The following is a 23,163-nucleotide window of genomic DNA, read 5'->3' on the forward strand; positions in this document are numbered from 1 at the left end:
TACTAACTGCACTGGACTGTATGTTATAGGGGCATTCTCATGTGGCTTTAAGAGTGTAAGGAAGAGGACTCCCTTACTACATTTATTTATATTATATTATCTGTATAGCACTTTAGAGCACACCGTTCACTTTATTAAAAGCATCTTATCAAGCACTTTATTTAGCATTGCACTTTAAGCATGGATTTGCACAGTAAAACATTTGCACACAAGTTTAAATATTTATTGACTATTTATTGGGAATTTTAAAATCAGTTGGTAGCCTTATTTCAGATCCTGCACAGCTGCTCCTCATCAAGGAATGTGGTGGTTGTCTGTCAGGAGAGAAGAATGGTGATTGAAATTGTGATTAAGGTTTACCAGTAAGGAAAACTAATGCAAATGTGTGTGTGAAATCTAGGGATAAAAGTGGTGCAGATAAGTGTAAGATAATGATTTCTCACCTTTCTTGCCTGTGTCCTCTTCAAGGTGTTTGGGCAAATGTTTCCCTGGGGGTCCAGACACCATTTAAAGGTTCCGGGAGAGACCATTGGTAACGAGAGTGTGGTGAATCTTTTTGTGCTTGGGTTTCTGGGTTTTATAATATTGGGTTTGGTGTAACATTAAAGTGTGAAATATTTATTAATATGTAAATGTGAAATGTATTTATGTATTTATTTATTCTTATTGATATATTGTATACTGTGGTGGAAGGTTGGGATTTAATAACTTACCTGAGAGTGGAATAATGGTTAAGTCTGTGACCGCTGAACATATTTAAGGCTGCCAGTTGTCATTAGAGTGTGGATTTTTGTGCTGTGAAGAAGCTCGACAAATTAATTGTTGTAAGGAGAGCTGTATAGGAAATGTTCCACTACACTTGCCTTGGTCCATCTCACTGTGTTTCCAGCCGCTAAGGGCCGCCCTGTTACAAAGAGGTATCACAACACATCAGATAACTGATTCAAACTTCAGATGGGAAAAGTCACAGAACCAGATCAATCTAGAAGATGTAAGATTCCTCTGACACATTTATTCTGTAGATCTTGGACCGTGGACAGCAGCTAATGCCTCCGTTGGGATAAATCAACTGCAAACATCACCTGGGAAACAAAGGGATCTGAAGAGAAATGGAGGTTTCCTTCACTGTAGACTTTGACCAATCACATCCAAGATAAATTGCACAACTATATGGCTCATAAATAACAAGAAGGCAGCATTTATATGACAGTTGCCACCAAGTCCTCCACTACAAAGTGAAGTTTTGACGCACTTGTGCATCTAAAATGTGCAGCGGATCGTCTCAAACCCAAGCGCACTGAACGGGATGTTACAGTAATATTATAACAGCTGGAAGTCTGAAGCCAACAGACAAAGGGGACACCGCCCAAAATTTAAATCAGGAACTATTTTTAATGTTTATGGGTGGAGCACTTTGTAGAACTCTTCAAACACAAGTTTGATAAAGATAAAATGAGTTTTGCAGCATGTTGGCAAAATTATTTTGCTTCTAAGCGACTATATTAACCCTTTAAAGCCGGTCGGAGCGGGCACGCTCCGTTTTGCATAACTATTTTTAAATCCCGGTAGCTCTGCAACCACGTAAGCTAGCGCAATCATTTTTTTTGCATATGAAACCGGAGGAGTTGTACTTACATCTTATGCCATCATCTTGTCCTCGGTCACAGTTTCCTTCCACATATAGTTTTGCAAAAACTGCATAAAAAGCACTTGCAGCAACAAAAACATAATATTCCAGAAACACGCTTTGCCGATCCGATCAGCTGTTTGTAACACTTCCTACGTCCATCAGCGCGAACTTTTGCATGTCCTCCATGACCTGCCCGGAACCGGAAGTGACATCATTTTCGCGGAAATGTAGTTTTTTACCATCAAGGCCTCATGAGCCTATACTGGTGTTTTTAAAAGTTATGTTTGACTTTATGACTTTCTGTGTGGTTTCTGGGATGCTTAGGACTCATATTGCACTGCTGGAAATAGTTTATTTTGATGCATATGCTGCTTTTTTGCAAATTTGCATTATAATATTTATTTTCGTTTTTCCTGCAGTATATAAAAATTGGTGTATTTCAAAAATAAAACTATGAAGACACTCAAAATAAATTTCCTGTGGTAGGAAACTATTTTGTGCAACTTTTTTGTATTTACAGTTTTGAGGGATAAGCCTCTTAAATTTCTCTAACTAGAAATATATGTTAAAAAACTAAAACGATTTTCAATTTTTTTTGTAGTTTATTGCACTTTTTTGCAATTTATGTAATTACTATGCACTTAATGCAGACATATTATTAAAATTTAGGCTGTAATGGTTGTATTGATGTATAGCAACTTGAAATGCTCCCAAAAATGGCTCCACAGCATGTAAAAATATAATATAAGCTCTGGCGGACTTGGTTCTATGGTAGGTCTTAAAGGGTTAAAACAGAAAAACACGTTTCATGGAAAACTGGCTGACCCATTTTTGTTTTACCTCTCTCTGGTTTCGTGATGGGCTTTCTGTGACTTTCAGCCCATAAGTGTCTCTCATGCACAGAGCTCAAGGTTGTTCATTTCAGCCTTACAAATGAGGAGTGGTTACTCAACATCAAACTAACTCAAGCACTACAAATGGACTCAGATACAGATCATGAATGCGGTACTTCATTTCAGAAAGAAGGTCGTTGATTATACTGGACCTGAACATCGCTGGAAAAACGATTCTTGTCTCCTAGAAACAGTTTGTGGGAGAGAGGGTTGGTACAACCTATTTCTTCTAGCTACTCGCATCCAAGCTGTGGCCAAGCTCCCTGGAGTATTTGACATTACACATGCAATACATGTCTGAATAATCACGCCATTAAAATATGACAGCTTGAAGAAGCACCGCGGCTTTAACACGTGTGGCTTATGATTTAAGCTACTTGACAATGTAGCCTAGTGGCGAATCGTCCCTCATGCTTCCCGTATCCTCCGGCATCCGAGGCTGCCGTTTGAGAGGCATCATGTCCCAGCTGGATGTCACTTGATGTGGAGGGAGGGTGGCAGTGTCTGTCCCCAGAAGGCTAATGCTTCTAATGCTGCAGTCAGCCACAACCTCAATATCATTGAAATTCCAACAGCATATTCACTTGCAACTATGTAGCTGCTGTTGGTTGATACACGAACATGTATTCTGAAACTTGTTCTTTTTTACTGTTACAACAAAGAAATAATCGACCATTGAACAAATGTTCATACTTTTTATGCTAAGTTATGTCGTTGTTGAGACGCTGAAGGCTGGACAGACTGAAAATATCATAATCAAATAAATATTTCAGTGGATTCAGATGCACGAGCCATTGTTTTCCTTCAAGATCACAGAGAAGACCTCTGTAATTACCTGGCTCTAGTTTAATGTGTGTTTAATGGCTGAGGAATATTTGTGTTTTGTATAACAAACTGAACCAAATTGGAGTCGTGGTATATAATTATTTACAACGCTATCGCAGGATAGAACAGGATAATTACAAAGGGAATAGACAAGGATTTCTGCCACTACATTACGCTGCTTTTTGCCTTTAATTTGGATTAAAATCTATATAGTGTGTGTGTGTGTGTTATGGTGGCATTCAAATTAGTTTCTTCTTTCTTTCTCTAATTAATTTGCTCTGCTCCTCCCTTCTTTAAAAGCTCGGGTGTCACTTCTGTGATATTACGTCTGTGCTTCTCCCACACAGGCTGGTGCCCGGCCAACTCTCTGTTCCAGCGGTTTGGGCTGCTACAGCTGTGGCGGAAATTTTTAAGCAGGAAAATGGTAACGGAGCTGTGTGACGGAGTACAATCGATGGCCTCGGCTACCAACGTGCGCTAAGGGTGAGCACTTTGTGGAATTAATATGATTTCAGTCTGCAGAAATGGTCATTTTCTGTCCACCGGCGATTCTTAATGATTCTTTTTCTTCTTCTTCATCCACGTCTGTCATCTCCGACTCTGGGTCCGCTCATTAGCACGCTATTAAAGGACAAAGATCGACCTGGTCATCGTGCATGAAATGCAACTGTTGCCACAGTTACTGTGAGTCCGGCCTTATCAATCAAAACGGAAGCCTGTAGGTGTCGCTCACCCCCTGCTGCTGGATGCGTGGGGGCATTCAGATGCATTATGCTGATTATAAACAGTCATAATTGTGATTGCTTTGGTTTGCCATCAGGTCCTTCAGGGTATCATGGTTTGCCCGTCGTATTTACCTCTCTCATATTGAAAATGCATTTGTTTGCTTCCCTCTAATTTACAATGCAGCAATAAAAATTTTTCATTTGCTCTCTTTCTTCTCCTGCTAAGTGCCAGTCGATATCCTGGCAGTGGTTTCATTTTCTCAGTTGCTCTTTTTTTCTCCCTCCGTCTCTCTCTTGCAGCAGTACACTGCAGTTAGCCAGTTTTGAAATACATTAGTGAAAGCTGGCTCGCTTTTGACAGTTTGACAGCTTAGATTTTCATGAGCTTCCAATAAAGAGCAAGTCATTGTTCCCAGAATAACCCAGTGAGAATATTGTTCTTTCCTGGCAGATAACAATGCCATTCATACGGTGGATCCTTGACTTGATAACATACTTATTGATCACTGTCACTTATCTGGCAATTGCCTCAGCGCCCCAATATATAAATCGCTCACACAGTGAGGCTCTTTGGTCTATATGTTCATATTAATGCTGTGTGATTGTGGAGCTATAACATGCTGTCCTCAAATCTCTTCCGTGCCTTCCTGTTTTTGAAATCTTTGTTAACTTGTGTGGTGATTTCCACTTTAAAACAACCTCTCAATGCATGTCCAGGAGGCAGTGGTGCTGTGGGCTGAGATAAATGAGCAGATTCTGAAAACATTTGCAGCGGCTCTGTATGCAGCCGGTGAGTCAGAGTCATTTGTTTCTATGCACTATGTGGACTCAATCAAGATGGCAAGAGCAGGGGGGGAAATGATGATAGCAAAGATTCCAGTAGGCCTCTGCTTTCTCTGCTCCCTGTTCCAGAAACAAGCGTGCATTCGGAAAACTGACACTAAATCTACAAGGACCATATGTCCTTTTTTCTGTGCTCAGCATCCACACAGTTGCTTCTGAGGTGAAAAACAAACAGGCTGTTTTCATGTGTGCAGTAAAAAGCTGTTACAACACGTCGGCTTTGATTATTGTAATTGTGGCTTGCTGTGACAATTAGCATCTGGACACGACGGCGCTAGAAAGCCACACGGAGGCACAAATTTATGCTTTCATGGCATTTTCAAAGACTCTGTCCTCTTATGCTCAACACCAGACTGCTACAGACCATCTTGTGACCATTAAATTAAACGCACTGCCTTTGTTAAAGTACGTTCTCTTCAAAATGTATCCGATTTTATATAATTGTGATTCTCTGCACTCAACAGGTCTAAAATGCCAACGGTATGCCGCTCAGAAAGAATTCACATGACTACTTGACAGGCTGCTAATAAAGTCCTACATTAGCTTAATTTTAATTACTTATTGAACCTGCCAAGGGCAAACCACTGATTTTATTCATTTGATCAATTAAATAGTCGTTGGCAGTGCTACTTGGCCCAAGACAAAAATGGAATAATGAACCCGAATAAACCATGCAGAAACCCAGGCATGTACTAGCATTAGGGGAGTGTCGGTTACGTTCTACAAAAACGCCATCCATCATCCATTTTCTACCACTTCTCCAGGTCCAGTGGGCAGGAGCAGCAGCCTAAGCAGACATGGCCAAACTTCCCTCTCCCCAGCCACCGCCTCCAGCTCCTCCACGGGGTCTGCCTCCAGGTCTCCTCTGTGCTCTGGCTGCCTGAAACACCGCACCTAGGAGGCCTCCAGGAGGCACCACCTCTGCCTGCTCCCTTTGATGAGCTCCTTGCCGATGTCTGACATCCTCACATTGTCTCCAAGGATGAGCCCAGAAATTTCCACTGCTTAAATTTGGGATTTAATTCTTTCAGTTACAGCCAACAGATTGTGGACAATACAGTGAAGTTGTGCCGTTGCATTCGGCTTTCTCTTTAATTGCATCAGTCTGTTTGTTAGTCTCATTTAGAGGTATTTTAGAGTCTTTTTCACCTAAGTGATACTCAGTGATAACCTCATCCCAACCCTTTTGTTTTATAGAGGAGCAGAAGACACTTTTTATAGATAAAACAGTTTTTGCATGTCAGGATCTGGGAGAAATAAAAATAAACAACCCAAAACATATTCTGATTATAGCAGATATATTTTTCTGTTACTATCTTTTGCTCGCATGCCCACAGGAGGTGTTTCTGTGAAACGTTCTGCTGTACAGAGGAGACAGCTGTGATTTTCTTAGATGCTGCATTAAATGCACAGATGCTGTTTCATATACATTTCCTCAGACAAGCATTGCATTTTCAAATACTCGTAAAGAACCATTCTGGTCAGATTTCTGTAAATGAAACCTGGTTAGCGACGTGGTTTCCAGACCAAACAAACAGAGTGTAGTACTTTCTGTGCCAGAGAGTGTTGGTCAAGTTACTTGAAAAAGTAATCAGTAACTAATTACTGATTACTTCCCCAAAAAAGTAATCCCGTTACTTTACTGATTACTTTTCAAAAGTAATTAATTACTTAGTTACTTAGTTACTTTTTAAAAACACGATTTACAACCTGAATAGGTGATAAAGTGATAGATCTTTCAGCCCAATTCTACTTTTTCTACATAATCATCATACAAAATGTAATCAAATGGAAAAGTCTCTTTTTAAAACTTGTTTTATTAGTTTCAATCTTTTAACTTTATGCATCAAGCAAACATTTAATTATCTGCAACATTCTCTGACTGGAAGAAATTAGTTATTAATTAATTAATTTATTTATTTTCTGCACATTCCAGCACATAAAATATATTTTTTTGTGTGTTTACACTCAGTCTTTCAAATAGATGCAAGTAAAACACAGCAGAAAATAAATAAAGTCAAAGACTAGCGGTCCTGTTGCTCTATTTTCACCTGTAAAGCAGGAGTGGGGTAGGCGGAGGGTTACCCTGGTGCAGGTGTGCAGCGGTCAGTGGAAGAATCCGCGAGTTTCTCTGTGAGTTTCCCATTACGTCGTAGCTACTCGGTGCTTGTTTGGAAGTTTAGGGGTTTTTTCGCTGTAAAAAGAAGTTTTCTTCCCACGCACAACGGACACTAATGTTTTTGTCACTTTTTATGGAATCAAACTCAAAGTAAGGTCAGTACTTCCACGCTTTAAACGCTGCACGCTCATACTCTCTCTGCACTCGATATATGATCCATTGTTGATCTGCACACAGCTGTTGTCACGAACGTCGCACTCGCTTACGTCACTGTCATGAGACATTCTCGCAAAAAAAATCACGGTTTTAGTAACGCAGCATTCCTACGGAAAAGTAACGGTAATCTAATTACCGTTTTTGCAATAGTAATCCCTTACTTTACTCGTTACTTGAAAAAAGTAATCAGATTACAGTAACACGTTACAAGTAACGCGTTACTGCCCATCTCTGGTGCCCGAGAGTTTGTGTCAATTTAGATGCTCGCTCGCATCATGTGACCTGGAAGACTGTAGAAAAACAGAGCACTAATAAGTACCACCTTGGAGGACTTGTTTCTATGTGTTACACTGTATTTCCCAGTAGTGTGACTACCCTGCACTGTCCGCCCTCGTTGTAGAGTTGAAGCATGTGAACAGTCTGTATTGCTGGCTGCAACTCTGGAGGCTCAACAGCAAATGAAATGATAGATTACACTGTTGATCTTTACGAGGTCAGTCGAGGTGATTTTTAGTTTTATAGTGGAGCATATTTATTGGCACAGCAGTACACAGAAAACAAGTTTATTTAAAGAGAAGTTGGGACTCAGGTCCTCTTGTTATTTTGACTCAACCTTCATCTTCTGAGAGAAAAGAAAGTGGAGAGTAAGAGAAACAGGGGAGGAGGGGAAGAGGACCACGATAGTCCTGCTGTCTGTTCCTCCCTCTCTCATCTTTCTGTCAGGGCCGCTTCTACTCTCTCTGACATCACGTCTTCTGTGATTTCTGTGTTAGTGTTTGTCTTTTGTTCATTTTTTTAAATTTTCACGACTGTTTTACTTTGTCCTTTGTGACTGCCTCACCTGTTTGTAGTTAGTTTCACCTGCCCAGGAGAGTTGCTTCTGTTCACTGATGCAGTGTTTTCAGTGAAACAGTCTCAGCGGACTGCAGGTTTCCCCACCTCATAAAGAGCACAGCTCCATAATGATGAAACTAGTTCCACTGCCTAAAAAAAGCCATGATGTTAGTTTCATGATCATTGATATGCAAACTGTCAAATACATTGATCAATGGCCACGAGTAGCCTTCACAGAGTTGGGGAATGGCTGCAATCACAGCATTGTATGATGGTGACCAGTGTTGGTCAAGTTACTTGAAAAAAGTAATCAGTAACTAATTACTGATTACTTCCCCAAAAAAGTAATCCCGTTACTTTACTGATTACTTATTTCCAAAAGTAATGCGATTATACGAGGCCTACAACTTCATGGGTAAGTTGCCTCATTTCTAATTTTGTTACAATACGACTAACGGTTGAGTGTTATATATTTAGTAGGGAGAAAATTTCAGGGCCAGACTTGCATAGGTAACATCCTATAACCCAATAGAGAAAACTGCTTTTGTTGTTATTCTTTCTCGCTTTCTTTATATTTGTATAAATGTATTTCCACTCTTTTATTTTGAAAAGAAACATTTACTTTGAAAGAAGGAAATGTGATCCTCTATCAAACTTTATTTTTCTGTTTACGGCTCACAATGAGTAATGGCCATTTCATTTGTTGGAAGCGGTTTTAGCCCCGCCTTCCAAGCATCGGACCGCCATTACACACGAGCAGTGTTGGTCAAGTTACTTGAAAAAAGTAATCAGTAACTAATTACTGATTACTTCCCCCAAAAAGTAATCCCATTACTTTACTGATTACTTATTTTCAAAAGTAATTAATTACTTAGTTACTTTTTAAAAACACGATTTACAACCTGAATAGGTGATAAAGTGATAGATCTTTCAGCCCAATTCTACTTTTTCTGCATAATCATCATACAAAATGTAATCAAATGGAAAAGTCTCTTTTTAAAACTTGTTTTATTAGTTTTAACCTTTTAACTTTATGCATCAAGCAAACATTTAATTATATGCAACATTCTCTGACTGGAAGAAATTTGTTTAACATTTAAACCTATTTTCTGCACATTCCAGCACATAAAATAAAATATTTTTTGTGTGTTTACACTCAGTCTTTCAAATAGATGCAAGTAAAACACAGCAGAAAATAAATAAAGTCAAAGACTAGCGGTCCTGTTGCTCTATTTTCACCTGTAAAGCAGGAGTGGGGTAGGCGGAGGTTTACCCTGGTGCAGGTGTGCAGCGGTCAGTGGAAGAATCCGCGAGTTTCTCTGTGAGTTTCCCATTACGTCGTAGCTACTCGGTGCTTGTTCGGAAGTTTAGGGGTTTTTTCGCTGTAAAAAGAAGTTTTCTTCCCACGCACAACGGACACTAATGTTTTTGTCACTTTTTATGGAATCAAACTCAAAGTAAGGTCAGTACTTCCACGCTTTAAACGCTGCACGCTCATACTCTCTCTGCACTCAATATATGATCCATTGTTGATCTGCACACAGCTGCTGTCACGAACGTCGCACTCGCTTACGTCACCGTCATGAGACATTCTCGCAAAAAATCACGGTTTTAGTAACGCAGTAACGCAGCGTTCCTACGGGAAAGTAACGGTAATCTAATTACCGTTTTTGCAATAGTAATCCCTTACTTTACTCGTTACTTGAAAAAAGTAATCGGATTACAGTAATGCGTTAGCCCATCTCTGATGGTGACAGATGTACCCTTAGGCCCCCTCCTCGATTCAGCAGTAGATGCTCCCTTTTCACTGAAATTTCCTGCTCAAACCAGCCAGGATGCACATCATCACTGAAGAGTCACAGAGTCCTGCTCAGCTTTCCACGTGGTTGTTTGAGTTCCCTGATGTATTACCCGCGCCCGTCCTTTTGCCATTTTCTAAGCTTTCCTTACCCGGATCATTGAGCACAGATCAAGATACTTTCTGTCATGGCTTATTTTCAGGTTTAAATTACACCGTGATTTCATCTTATTCATGGTTTCAGTTTCCTTGTTTTTCTTAGTTTAGTCATTTTTATTTCTAGTTTGACTTTCTAGTTTCTTTTAGTCTGTTTCCCTCTTTGTGCCTCCATGTGGAGCCTGTCTCGTCTCTCGTGCACGCCAAGTTCCATCTCCGTGGTTATTCACGTTGACCCCGGTCACTGTGTTAAGCTCATGTGTCTGCCTGTGTATTTCCTGTTTTATTTTGATAGTTCCTTATCCTGTGTTCAGCGTATTCAGTTTTGCTTCCTCCCTGTCTCACTGTGTCTGATTACTTCCAGTCGTGTTCCCTCCCGTTTCCCATCCTGTGTATTTAAGTTTAAGGCAGAGCCTTCAGTTTTCCTCTTCTGTGGAACCAGCTTCCAGTTTGGATTCAGGAGACAGACACTATCTCTACTTTCAAGATTAGGCTTCAAACTTTCCTTTTTGCTAAAGCATATAGTTAGGGCTGGACCAGGTGACCCTGAATCCTCCCTTAGTTATGCTGCAATAGATGTAGGCTGCCGGGGGATTCCCATGATGCACTGAGTTTTTCCTTTCCAGTCACCTTTCTCACTCACTATGTATTAACAGACCTCTCTGTATTGAATCGTATCTGTTATTAACCTCTGTCTCTCTTCCACAGCATGTCTTTATCCTGTCTTCCTTCTCTCACCCCAACCAATCACAGCAGATGGCCCCGCCCCTCCCTGAGCCTGGTTCTGCTGGAGGTTTCTTCCTGTTAAAAGGGAGTTTTTCCTTCCCACTGTCGCCAAAGTGCTGCTCATAGGGGGTCATATGATTGTTGGGTTTTTCTCTGTATCTATGAAGCGCCTTGAGGCGACTTTTGTTGTGATTTGGCGCTATATAAATAAAATTGAATTGAATTGAATTGAATTGAATTGAATTGAATTGAATTGAAGTCCTCCGTCTTCCTTCCTTCCTACCTGCTGTCGTGTCGTCCCTGGTAGCTGTGTTTCTGCCGTGTGCCTTGTAATACCTAGTTCTACTTTCCCAGGTTCCTAATTTTAGTTGCTTGTTTCTGGTTAAGTTTTCTTGCATTTAGCATTTGAGTTTTTGAACTGCAAAATAAAGCTGCCTCTCTTAGTTCATTCCTCTGTTTTTGAGTCCTCATCCTTCCTGCCACAGCATTGACATGAAACTTCCACCTGTATCTTGTTCCTTCAGTCAAAGGCTCGTTGTCTTTGTGAGAGCAGGTGATGACGTACTTCATAATCAGAACATGGCACTGTGACCCCTTTTATTTTTCGTGCATTGCCCTGGTTTTATCTTCATGTTACCCACTGTCGATCAGTTCTTGTTTAGTGATAAATCATCTGAAGTAATGATTTAAAAAGTGCTTATTTTATTTGAGTGTCTTTCCCCATCACACTGTCGACCTCGTCACAAAGACACGGTATCTGTTTGGAGCGCACACCGCAGGGTTTTGGCTCCGTGTGTCAGTCTGGAGGTGTTTGCTGTCGTTTCATCCTCTGGCGCAGCCTCTCTCTCTGAGTGGAATCACAAACACAGTTGATTAAACAGTGTCTCCTCCTTGTATGTCAGCGCTCTGCTGCTTTTGCTGTCAGACTTGTTGGTATTGGTTTTATGCACGTGTCCAATTTTATTGTCTGTCTTACATTATATTGCTGTTGTTCCTTTTGTTTATGAAGCACTTTGTAACTCCAGCTTGAAGCTGTAATATAAATACAGTAACACTCACATTTATTCTCTTGGACTTTCAGATCTTTAAGCTTTGATGCTGCAGATTTGCAACCTGTAAATAAACATTTGCTTACAGTGAGTGTTCGCGCACACATCTGTCCCCCGCCACATGAAAAGAGGGCTCACATAAAAGGCTTAAGTCTTCTCTTAGAAGCAGCTTTTGGGATTTTTGTGCTGCTTTCTACCTCGTGTGAAAAGCTTCACCCTGCCGTGATCCACGTGGGGTGAGGCTAATCTGAACCCTGTCACTCACCTCTGCACGCACACGACCAGTAGATGGGCTGCTTTCGCTGCTGCTGGCATAAACATTTCTGAGAAAGGCCTGCGTGTGAATGGGCTGACTGCTGTTTGCCCCCCACTCATGTGTGTATATAACTACACCGCTCAGTGTATCCAGCGACGCCGTCGGAATCGGCAAATTCTGAAACAGTAGCTGCAGACAGAACCACAGACGCTCGCCGATCCCCGGCTGTTTTCACTCAACACCATTTCATTTAATGACGACACCACATTTCCTCTGCGTTTGCCTTTTTGTTCGGCGTTCTGTATCTTCACTGTGGCAAACCAATTCCACGAAGAGCAAAATACAATCTTCTACCAATTTAGGGTTTTCGTCTGAGCTGCAGAGCTCCGCTGCTGTACAGGAACTCGGTAAGCTCAATGCGTGCTGTTATAGATTTTCAGAAATATGGCAACTCTCAAACAGACCAGAGAAAAGGTAATGAAGTAACACCAGAAAAGTTTGGTTTTAAGTTTGAAAAACTGCATTTACGTCCTTTATTTTAGAAGAAAGTTTATGCTGGTAAAGACTGATCACTACCTCCACAGCTCCAAGAAGGCATGAGCTTCTGTTTTCATAGACTACATATTTGTTGATTCAACTTTCACCCTGAATCTTGGAAACTAAACAAACACTTTCCTTTGAAAAAGCTTGAAAGCTGCAGAGTGTGGCACGTTCAGTGGAGAGGCTGCCGTGTACAACTGTGACTGAAAGGCGTGACTGATAGTTGTTCTGCTTCATTTCTGTTGCAGCAAATTTGGTATTGCAGCAGGAAATTTGTGTTGGAATAGCAGCTGAGAATCCTTATAACAAGTTCAATAACAACTGTGCTCGCTAACATACTGCCAAAAGGCTGTCATTTATTCTCAAAATTACAGTTTCCATCAGCAGAACACTTTTACTGGAGATTTTCAATCTCGCTGTCGATAAAAACAAAGTCAGCTGCAGTTAAAAATTCTCTTAAACGTCACTTATAGTGTCCAAGATTGGGGGTTTGTCTTATAGTGGGGGAGCTATTATTTTATAATAATGTTTGTTGGATTAGAAAATTGCTTAACCTCTTAAGCCCCAACGCCCCCTGATACGGGGGCAAAAAGCAGGAGATCAGGTAGGCTTGGGGCTTAAGAGGTTAATAGGTATTGACGGATGATGCTGTGTTCATTGCATCATTCCATGTTTGCACTGATCACCACCTGCACTCATGTGCTTAACCTGCTGCTTAACACCGAGAAGACCAAGGAGCTCATCGTGGACTACAGGAGGAATGCTGACCCACATCCACCCATCCACATTAAGGGGACGGCTGTGGAGCGTGTGAGCAGCTTCAAGTTCCTGGGAGTCCACATCTCCGAGGATCTCATCTGGACGACCAACTGCTCCAAGCTGGTCAAGAAGGCTCACCAGCGCCTCTTCTTCTTGAGGACTCTGAGGAAGAACCACCTGTCCTCAGACATCCTGGTGAACTTCTATCGCTGCACCATTGAGAGCATCCTGACCAACTGTATAACAGTCTGGTACGGGAACTGCTCTGCCTCGGACCGGAAGGCGTTGCAGAGGGTCGTGAAAACTGCCCAGCGCATCGCCGGAGCACCACTTCCTGCCATAAAAGACATCTACAGGAAGCGGTGTCTGAAAAGGGCTGGGAAAATCATCAAAGACCCCAGTCACCCATCACATGGACTCTTCACCCTCCTGCCCTCTAGGAGGCGCTACAGAACCCTCCGGACTAAGACCACCAGGTACCAGAACAGCTTCTTCCCCACAGCTGTCAGACTCCTGAACTCTGCCTCCTGACATCTGACCCACGTTAAACTCATGGACTGGACATACACACACCCACAACCACCTACACACACACAATGGACAACTGTACCCTCAAACACACAATAATAACATGGACTGAACCACCACTCACAACCACCAGCACTTTATATACCTCTGTAGAAATTATACACATATCTCACTTATCTTAAACCTGCTCAACATTTGGCAATAAAACCCTTTCTGATTCTGATTCTGATGTTTTGAATCCTAATAAAATACACTCACAAATGGAAATACCAGATTTTGTCATCATAACAAACATTTATTTTCTCCTGAACCCAAACAATCAAAGAGATTTCAAAGTTAAATAAATATACCCTGTATTTTAAAGCCCACGTCTTGTTGAGTGGTTGAGCTTTTACTGAGTGGCTCTGGGGATGTTGAGACGTGAGTGCTAAACAGGTTAAGTACAGTTCTAGGTTAAATCTGTGGGATGGTATGATACTAAAAGCGTGTAGAAATGTTTAGAGGAAATAGAAGACCGTGAGGTTAATAAGTAACCAATACGTCTCCTGACATAAAGTGCAATAAAGCAGGACGTGGTTATTATTGAGTTTGGAATGACTGCACCTGTACACCCGAGAGTTCCTGAAGTAATCTAAATCTGCAGTTAAGCTAGCAGTTAACACATCTCTGAGTCACTGAAGTCACTCTGACTGCTTTCGTCTTTAGCCAGGAAATAAAGGCTAATCATGAAAAGCCGTGGTATTAACTGAAGTAGCACATGTAACTGGAGTTTGGTCATTCTGGGGGGAATAAAACGTCTTTCATAGACATTAAAATATCTGAAATGTGTGGGCAAAGGAGAGTTAGAAAGAGTAAACTGGAGTGAAGCCTGCTACAGTCTGGCAGCTGTCAAAGGGAAGAGAAGCAGTCACAGCATTCGAGTGGGGTGCAGGAGACAGGAAGTGTGGCAGTGGTGTGTCACAGTTATTATATTTTGTGAATTTGTGGTCATAGTAGAGAAGGAAAAGTAACACAGTTACATTTAAATTTAGTGAATAATTCACTACGAATAACATAAAATACACTATATTACCAAGAGTATTCGCTCGTCTGTCCCATCACGTTCTTAATCCACAGTATTTGATATGATACCGGCCCACAATATGCAGCTATAACAGTTTCAACTCTTCTGGGAAGGCTTTCCACAGGGTTTATGAAAATTTTTGACAATTCTTCCAGAAGCGCATTTGTGAAGTCTGGTGTTGTACGAGAAGGGGCTGGCTCCTGAGGTCAGGACTCAGGCCAGTCAAGTTCTTCCACATTTTGTACAGCGGTGCACAGACATGTTGGAGCAGGAAGGAGCCATCCCCAAACTCTTCCCACAAAGATGGAAACATGAAATTAATCATAATGTCTTGGAATCCTGAAGCATGAAGAGTTTTTTTCCCACTGGCACTAAAGGGCCTGAGCTATGCGATTATACGAGGCCTACAACTTCATGGGTAAGTTGCCTCATTTCTAATTTTGTTACAATACGACTAACGGTTGAGTGTTATATATTTAGTAGGGAGGAAATTTCAGGGCCAGACTTGCATAGGTAGCATCCCATCACAGTTGTAACCCAGTAGAGAAAACTGCTTTTGTTGTTATTCTTTCTTGCTTTCTTTATATTTGTATAAATGTATTTCCACTCTTTTATTTTGAAAAGAAACATTTACTTTGAAAGAAGGAAATGTGATCCTCTATCAAACTTTATTTTTCTGTTTACGGCTCACAATGAGTAATGGCCATTTCATTTGTTGGAAGCGGTTTTAGCCCCGCCTTCCAAGCATCGGACCGCCATTACACACGAGCAGTGTTGGTCAAGTTACTTGAAAAAAGTAATCAGTAACTAATTACTGATTACTTCCCCAAAAAGTAATCCCATTACTTTACTGATTACTTATTTTCAAAAGTAATTAATTACTTAGTTACTTTTTAAAAACACGATTTACAACCTGAATAGGTGATAAAGTGATAGATCTTTCAGCCCAATTCTACTTTTTCTGCATAATCATCATACAAAATGTAATCAAATGGAAAAGTCTCTTTTTAAAACTTGTTTTATTAGTTTTAATCTTTTAACTTTATGCATCAAGCAAACATTTAATTATATGCAACATTCTCTGATTTGAAGAAATTAGTTTAACATTTAAACCTATTTTCTGCACATTCCAGCACATAAAATAAAATATTTTTTGTGTTTACACTCAGTCTTTCAAATAGATGCAAGTAAAACACAGCAGAAAATAAATAAAGTCAAAGACTAGCGGTCCTGTTGCTCTATTTTCACCTGTAAAGCAGGAGTGGGGTAGGCGGAGGTTTACCCTGGTGCAGGTGTGCAGCGGTCAGTGGAAGAATCCGCGGGTTTCTCTGTGAGTTTCCCATTACGTCGTAGCTACTCGGTGCTTGCTCGGAAGTTTAGGGTTTTTTCGCTGTAAAAAGAAGTTTTCTTCCCACGCACAACGGACACTAATGTTTTTGTCACTTTTTATGGAATCAAACTCAAAGTAAGGTCAGTACTTCCACGCTTTAAATGCTGCACGCTCATACTCTCTCTGCACTCGATATATGATCCATTGTTGATCTGCACACAGCTGTTGTCACGAACGTCGCACTCGCTTACGTCACTGTCATGAGACATTCTCGCAAAAAAAATCACGGTTTTAGTAACGCAGTAACGCAGCGTTCCTACGGGAAAGTAACAGTAATCTAATTACCGTTTTTGCAATAGTAATCCCTTACTTTACTCCTTACTTGAAAAAAGTAATCGCGTTACAAGTAACGCGTTACTGCCCATCTCTGCCCACGAATCAAAAAGTTTGCCCACCCCTGTCCTAGCCCAAATCTAACTGTGGTAACGAACAAGCAGAAATACCTGAAACAACACCCTGCACCCCCAAAACAATAAAGTGAACATGTTAAAACTAAACCTGACGAAAACATTTCGCAGGCCAGAGAATCAGGCGCCTTCAACGTGGCCAAGCAAGACTTCTTGGGATAAACTAAATGAAGCAAGGAAAGGGCAACCCATCAATGAGGCAGAAGCAACCAAGAAACAGGACCTAGTGAGAGAGGCAGGCCAACAGAACCAGTGGTGTTGTAGGACCCAGAGCATACGTGCATTCTAATAAAAACCTTTGTGGTCTTTCCTGCTGACTCAGTGAGTTCGAAACTCCAATATTTGAACACTGGCTTTTATTTGAGAGTTTACAATACATCACCACTGATAACCACACATAACATCGCAAACACACACACACACGTCCCCGTGCTCTTAAAATTATCACTGTCTCTCTCTTCTGCTCTTACTGTCTCTGCTCAGCTCTCTGCCCAGTCTGCTGTATACATAATTGCTTTGAGTCATTAATAACCTATTAATATTGATGCATGTTATTTAAATGTGCAGGTTAACGACTCGGCGGACCTCATTAAGTCTTGATGGGGTCAAACTAGGCCTGCAGTCCCACCATGCTGTGCCTGATTACACTTTTAATAGACTGTGGCTTTGATTTAGTAGGCTGTCCTCACTATGTATCGCATGCAGAGATATGTTTTAATTGTTAGCCAGACTTTAAAGGAAGGCATCTGGCTTTGTAAGCACGCAGGTGATACCAGTTAATTGACTCCGCTCTAAACCACACAAACATCACTTGTCCAATCACAGCCCAGCAACTGTAATTATAGGCGCTCCAGACCTGTCAAGCTATATACAAGCTGATCTGGCATTTGTATACAAAGAGTTTAGACAGCGGCGTCTTCTTAATTGCTTTGTATAAACTCAAATCGTAGGTGCAAATGGATCTGGGAGTGCCTTCGAATGCAGCTGCAGTTATAAAATAGCTTTCGTTATGAATAGAACACCCACTGTGTAGTGGAAGTTTGAAGTTATGCTAAAGTGAGAAACCTTTATGGACTTTGGTCAAACCAGAAGGTTCAGGACCCTTTAACCCTCAAAGGTTTAACCCTTTAAGACCTACCATAGAACCAAGTCCACCAGAGCTTATATTATATGTTTACATGCTGTGGAGCCATTTTTGGGAGCATTTCAAGTTGATATACATCAATACAACCATTACAGCCCAGATTTTAATAATATGTCTGCATTAAGTGCATAGTAATTACATAAATTGCAAAAAAGTGCAATAAACTACAAAAAAATTGAAAATCGTTTTTGTTTTTTTAACATATATTTCTAGTTAGAGAAATTTAAGAGGCTTATCCCTCAAAACTGTAAATACAAAAAAGTTGCACAAAATAGTTTCCCACCACAGGAAATTTATTTTGAGTGTCTTCATAGTTTTATTTTTGAAATACACCAATTTTTATATACTGCAGGAAAAACGAAAATAAATATTATAATGCAAATTTGCAAAAAAGCAGCATATGCATCAAAATAAACTATTTCCAGCAGTGCAATATGAGTCCTAAGCATCCCAGAAACCACACAGAAAGTCATAAAGTCAAACATAACTTTTAAAAACACCAGTATAGGCTCATTGAGGCCCTGATGGTAAAAAACTACATTTCCACGAAAATGACGTCACCTCCGGTTTCGGGCAGGTCATGGCGGACATGCGATAGATCGCGCTGATGGACGTAGGAAGTGTTATGAACAGCTGATCGGATCGTGTTTCTGGAATATTGTTTTTGTTGCTGCAAGTGCTTTTTATGCAGTTTTTGCAAAGCTATATGTGGAAGGAAACTGTGACCGAGGACAAGCTGATGGCATAAGATGTAAGTACAACTCCTCCGGTTTCATATGCAAAAAAATTTATTGCGCTAGCTCACGTGGTTGCAGAGCTACCGGGATTTAAAAATAGTTACGCAAAACGGAGCGTGTCCACTCCGACCGGCTTTAAAGGGTTAAGCAGTATTGATGATGACCCGGATTCCACAGCCCCACTAAGTTTAACCCCAAAGCAATCAGAATAATCATTTTTGTATTTAGTGCATTGTATTCCAAAGTCTTTGCAATTACAGAAAAAAGAAAAATAATCAGACAATTTGGATGAGATCAAAAACTGTTCACATTTCCCCCCCAAAAAATCTCTTATGTCCTTCTCCAAAATATACTCTAAATAAGGATGAGTTATAGTTGAAATCTTGGGTTTGGGCTCAATTGTTTACAAATGTAAAGGAAATCTTCTTTTGAAAAGATAGCCACAGTTATTTGAAATATGTATCTGCAGTGACTGGTTGGGGGGTGAGTGTCACGAGTCTGCGGCAGCAGAACTTGTGTTTGTTAAGTGGTCCCAGAAGCAGCGACGCAAGGAGACAAACTCAATAACAAAAGGCGAGACAATTATTAAGGTGAAACATGAATTTACAAAATAAGAGAAACCAAAACTAACAGCTAATCTAAACTGAGATCAAACTAAACTGAGAGCAAAGCACAGGGACCGTGGAAAAAAACTAGGGGCCGGGAACACGGGGGAAGACGACCAGGCGAGGGCTTAAATACACAGAAGGGCAATGAGGGGAATGGAAACACATGAGAAACACAGCTGAAAACAAATGAACACGATGCCACAGGGGAAGCAAAACTAAACACACTGAACATGGAAACACGAGACTATCAAAATAAAACAGGAAACACTGAGACTGACACATGAGCTTGACACGGGAGGAAGGGCAGATGAGAGAGAGATGACGGGCTGACGACACATGGAATTACACACAGGAGGGGAAGACGACATATTAGACATCTCGACGACATCTCGACATATTACACACAAAGAAATCACCAATAATTTCAAAAGGCTGGGTCAAATGAGCTGCTCTTGCATGACATTTAAATATCCCAGGAACCTCAGGTAAGCCAGCAGTCTGAGAATGAAGCGCACTAATAAGGTGATATGTCTCTAAAATAAAATGCAACCTTAAATATTCAACACCTTATATGTAAGCAGGACTTTGACTCTGGTTTTAACCAATGAAGAGATTCTGCTCTCTTTCTAGTCCCTGTCAGCTCTCTTGCTGCAGCATTTTGGATTAACTGAAGGCTTTTCATGGAGTTTTGAAATGATCTCTATTGCTGTTTCAAATATGTATCTGCAACAATAGTAAGTCTTTAGTTGTGTCTGTTGTTTTCATGTATTAGACCAAGATCTGGTGAAATCTTTGGAAACAGTTGCCACTTTAAAAGGGATGATCTCCAGAAATAAAGCAGATTCTATCTTCTTCTGCCTAAAATCTGAGCACTCTTTCATGTTAAGAATAAAAACGACATCTTTTGTAGTCTGCTACTTCACGCTCTCCGGTTCAACCTTAAAAAGACAGAGGAGAAGTTTGTTTCTGCAGGTGGTGCTGCAGCATGTTTTGAAGAGACTGCTCAGTTGTGCTGACTCACCAACTCATTTTAACTATGTCTCGTTCTGAGGGCCTTCCACTCCAAGCAGAAGAAAGGCTGTGCAAAGCTGAAGCACATTTTGGTGCGACATCCAGAGGCTCCAGCAGCGCCAGAGTACCATCAGAGAGACGAATGAAAGCTCAAGGTCTGCACCGGCTTTCATCTCTCCCTGTGTCTGCCGTCTGTTTTATCATTCCCTCCGCCTTACTTCTTCCCCCGAGTCAAAACAGCCCTCTCACACTGTCACACAGACACGTACTTTTATAAGTTTTTATTCTTGTTTTCTGTCTTTTTGACCTTTATCTCACTGGTAGTCTGCTGTGTTTTCCACTTTTGTTACTACCTGCCTTTTTCTCTACCTCTTTCTGTCCCCACCTCACTCCAGCCTTCCATGCCTCACTTTCTGTCTCTTGCTTTGTATCTTTGTTATTCTTGTGTGTCTGACCACTGGCACACAAATGGCACTCGAGGATCAGCAAGCCCAGGGTGGATCTAGTCCTGCATTGCATATTAAGGCAGCAGTATTTCCCATCAGCCCCGGAGTGCATGCCTCCCCCCCACTGTGTTGGTCCTTGCCTTCTGTTACCCTCACAGCAGCGCTGCCTCTCTGCTGGCCTCCATTGCCCAACCCAGAGAGGGCTTTTCAGGCTAGTTGAGAATTCGGGCCAGTTCACTTAAATGAATAATCTGACCCCAACCATCTTCTCTACTCAATTAAGAGCTCGACCATAAAGAATTGCACTGGATATGCTCGCAGCCCAGATTTGGGCTTCTAAAAATGCCCCCTTCAGTCTCTCTCTTCTTCTTTTTTTAAAGCTTAACATTCAAACGCCATGAAAACATTCAGATGAACAATGAAAACATCTGAGCACTTTCTCCATCTTTGCAGCGTCTCAGGTGAAAGTTTAGTGTAAGCTAGCTTAGTGATCTACAAAATACTGCAGGTGTGCAGAAAAGGTTGAGAAGCGCTATGCGGCAACTTTAAAGGTGCGTCGAGCAGAAATCCTCCCCATCCCCAGAGGTGGAGACATTCACAGATGAAAGCTTTGATAATTTATTACCGGGCTTAATTAAATGTGGACCTCCGGCACTGTTGGTAATGTTTTAACTAAACAAGCTTGTATTCAGGCTGTTGCATTGCTAATATGGAGTAAGCACCATTTAGGCCTCCAGTAAGCCAAGTCTGCATTCCTGAAATTTAAAGAGGCAGCATCTTCAGTTGTTCAGAGTTTTATATGCACATTGCGATGTGCTCATCAAAGAGTTGGAGCTCCGTGTTTTGAGGGTCATTGACAAGCTTCTATGACTGAATTGAATCATTGAGGGTTTTGCAACATGCTTACATAACTGGTTAACAGTCAGGAGGATACTTTCTGGGCCAGCGGAGTCCGAACTGAAAGTCCCAAACTTAGATAGTAAATAGAATCAGTGAGATAATATTAATAATCAAGGCTAGGCAGGGAGGGGTGTCATCTGTTATACCAGGAAAGGAGCAGATACGAGGCGAGGTTGGACGTAAACGGAGAGAGGAGAGCCAGCAGGGAGACAGCAGGACTGCCACGACGCTTCCGGAAGATAAAAACACATTCCACCCCAACCGGTCGCAGCAGATGGCCCCGCCCCTCCCTGAGCCTGGTTCTGCCGGAGGTTTCTTCCTGTTAAAAGGGAGTTTTTCCTTCCCACTGTCGCCAAAGTGCTGCTCATAGGGGGTCATATGATTGTTGGGTTTGTCTCTGTATCTATGAAGCGCCTTGAGGCGACTTTTGTTGTGATTTGGCGCTATATAAATAAAATTGAATTGAATTGAATTGAATTTTATTGGGGCGATCGTGGCTCAAGAGTTGGGAGTTCGTCTTGTAATCGGAAGGTTGCCGGTTCGAGCCCCGGCTACGACAGTCTCGGTCGTTGTGTCCTTGGGAAGACACTTCACCCGTTGCCTACTGGTGGTGGTCAGAGGGCCCGGTGGCGCCAGTGTCCGGCAGCCTTGCCTCTGTCAGTGTGGGTGGATGACTGGGTGTGTAAAGCACTTTGGGGTCCTTAGGGACTAGTAAAAGCGCTATACAAATACAGGCCATTTACCATTTATTGCGACTGTTGGGGTATAAAACTGGACGGCCCGCTCTGAGGGTCATCATTTGTGTGAAAGCAGGCGGCTTATTTTACATGGAGGTCTGGTGCTGTAAACTTGTAATTTTAACAGCTGAAGTAAATTAAATCATTTAAACGACAGCCTTTCTCCAGTACTTCCTTAAGAAAAAGCTGAACACGTCATTGGTCCCTTTAGTTATATGGTGTCAAATCCAAGATGCTTCTCCTGATGTTTGTCAATGATTTGAGCCGTTGGAGACAAACAGCATTGGTATTCTTTTTAAACAATATTTTTATTGCTTTTTGCAACAGCATACAAAGGTTTTTTTCCCAATAATATGCTGCTGTAATAGGAACCCTTTTTCCCCGCCCTCACCTCCCACCCTGCTCTCTTCCAAACATACAACAAAATTAAAAAACACACATAGAATATTTATACATTTGTACAATATGTGGCATTTATACATATTCAAGGAAACAAAAAAGAAAGGAGAAAAAAAAGTAGACAATAAAAATAGCTAGCACGTACTAAACAATTTTCTCCTCATCCACACTCCTGCAGGAGTTGTCCGATATTTACTTCTTTTATAAAGTTTTTAAATGGCTTCCAAATTTCATCAAAATATGTTAACTTGTTTTTGAGAAAGTACATTATCCTTTCCATTGCCATACACTGTGCCAAAGAATTTATCCAAGCACCAATAACAGGAGGCTCTGATTTTTTTCCAATTTAATGCAATCATACATTTTGCCTGTAATGTACAATAATCCATAAACTAGGGATGCACCGATACCGATACTGGTATCG

General features: G+C 41.2%; 1 long non-coding RNA gene across 1 annotated transcript; it reads right to left on the minus strand.

The window, feature by feature from the left end:
* Positions 1–213: 213 nt before the first annotated feature.
* On the minus strand, positions 214–841 carry LOC146516121 (uncharacterized). Its single transcript, XR_014874389.1, has 2 exons — positions 444–841; positions 214–314 (listed from the first exon to the last, which is right to left on the minus strand). It is a non-coding gene; the product is annotated as an uncharacterized LOC146516121 (long non-coding RNA).
* Between the last annotated feature and the right edge of the window lie 22,322 nt (positions 842–23,163).

This window comes from Neolamprologus multifasciatus, chromosome 6, assembly GCF_963576455.1.
Source record: "Neolamprologus multifasciatus chromosome 6, fNeoMul1.2, whole genome shotgun sequence".
NCBI classification, from domain to species: Eukaryota; Metazoa; Chordata; class Actinopteri; order Cichliformes; family Cichlidae; genus Neolamprologus; species Neolamprologus multifasciatus.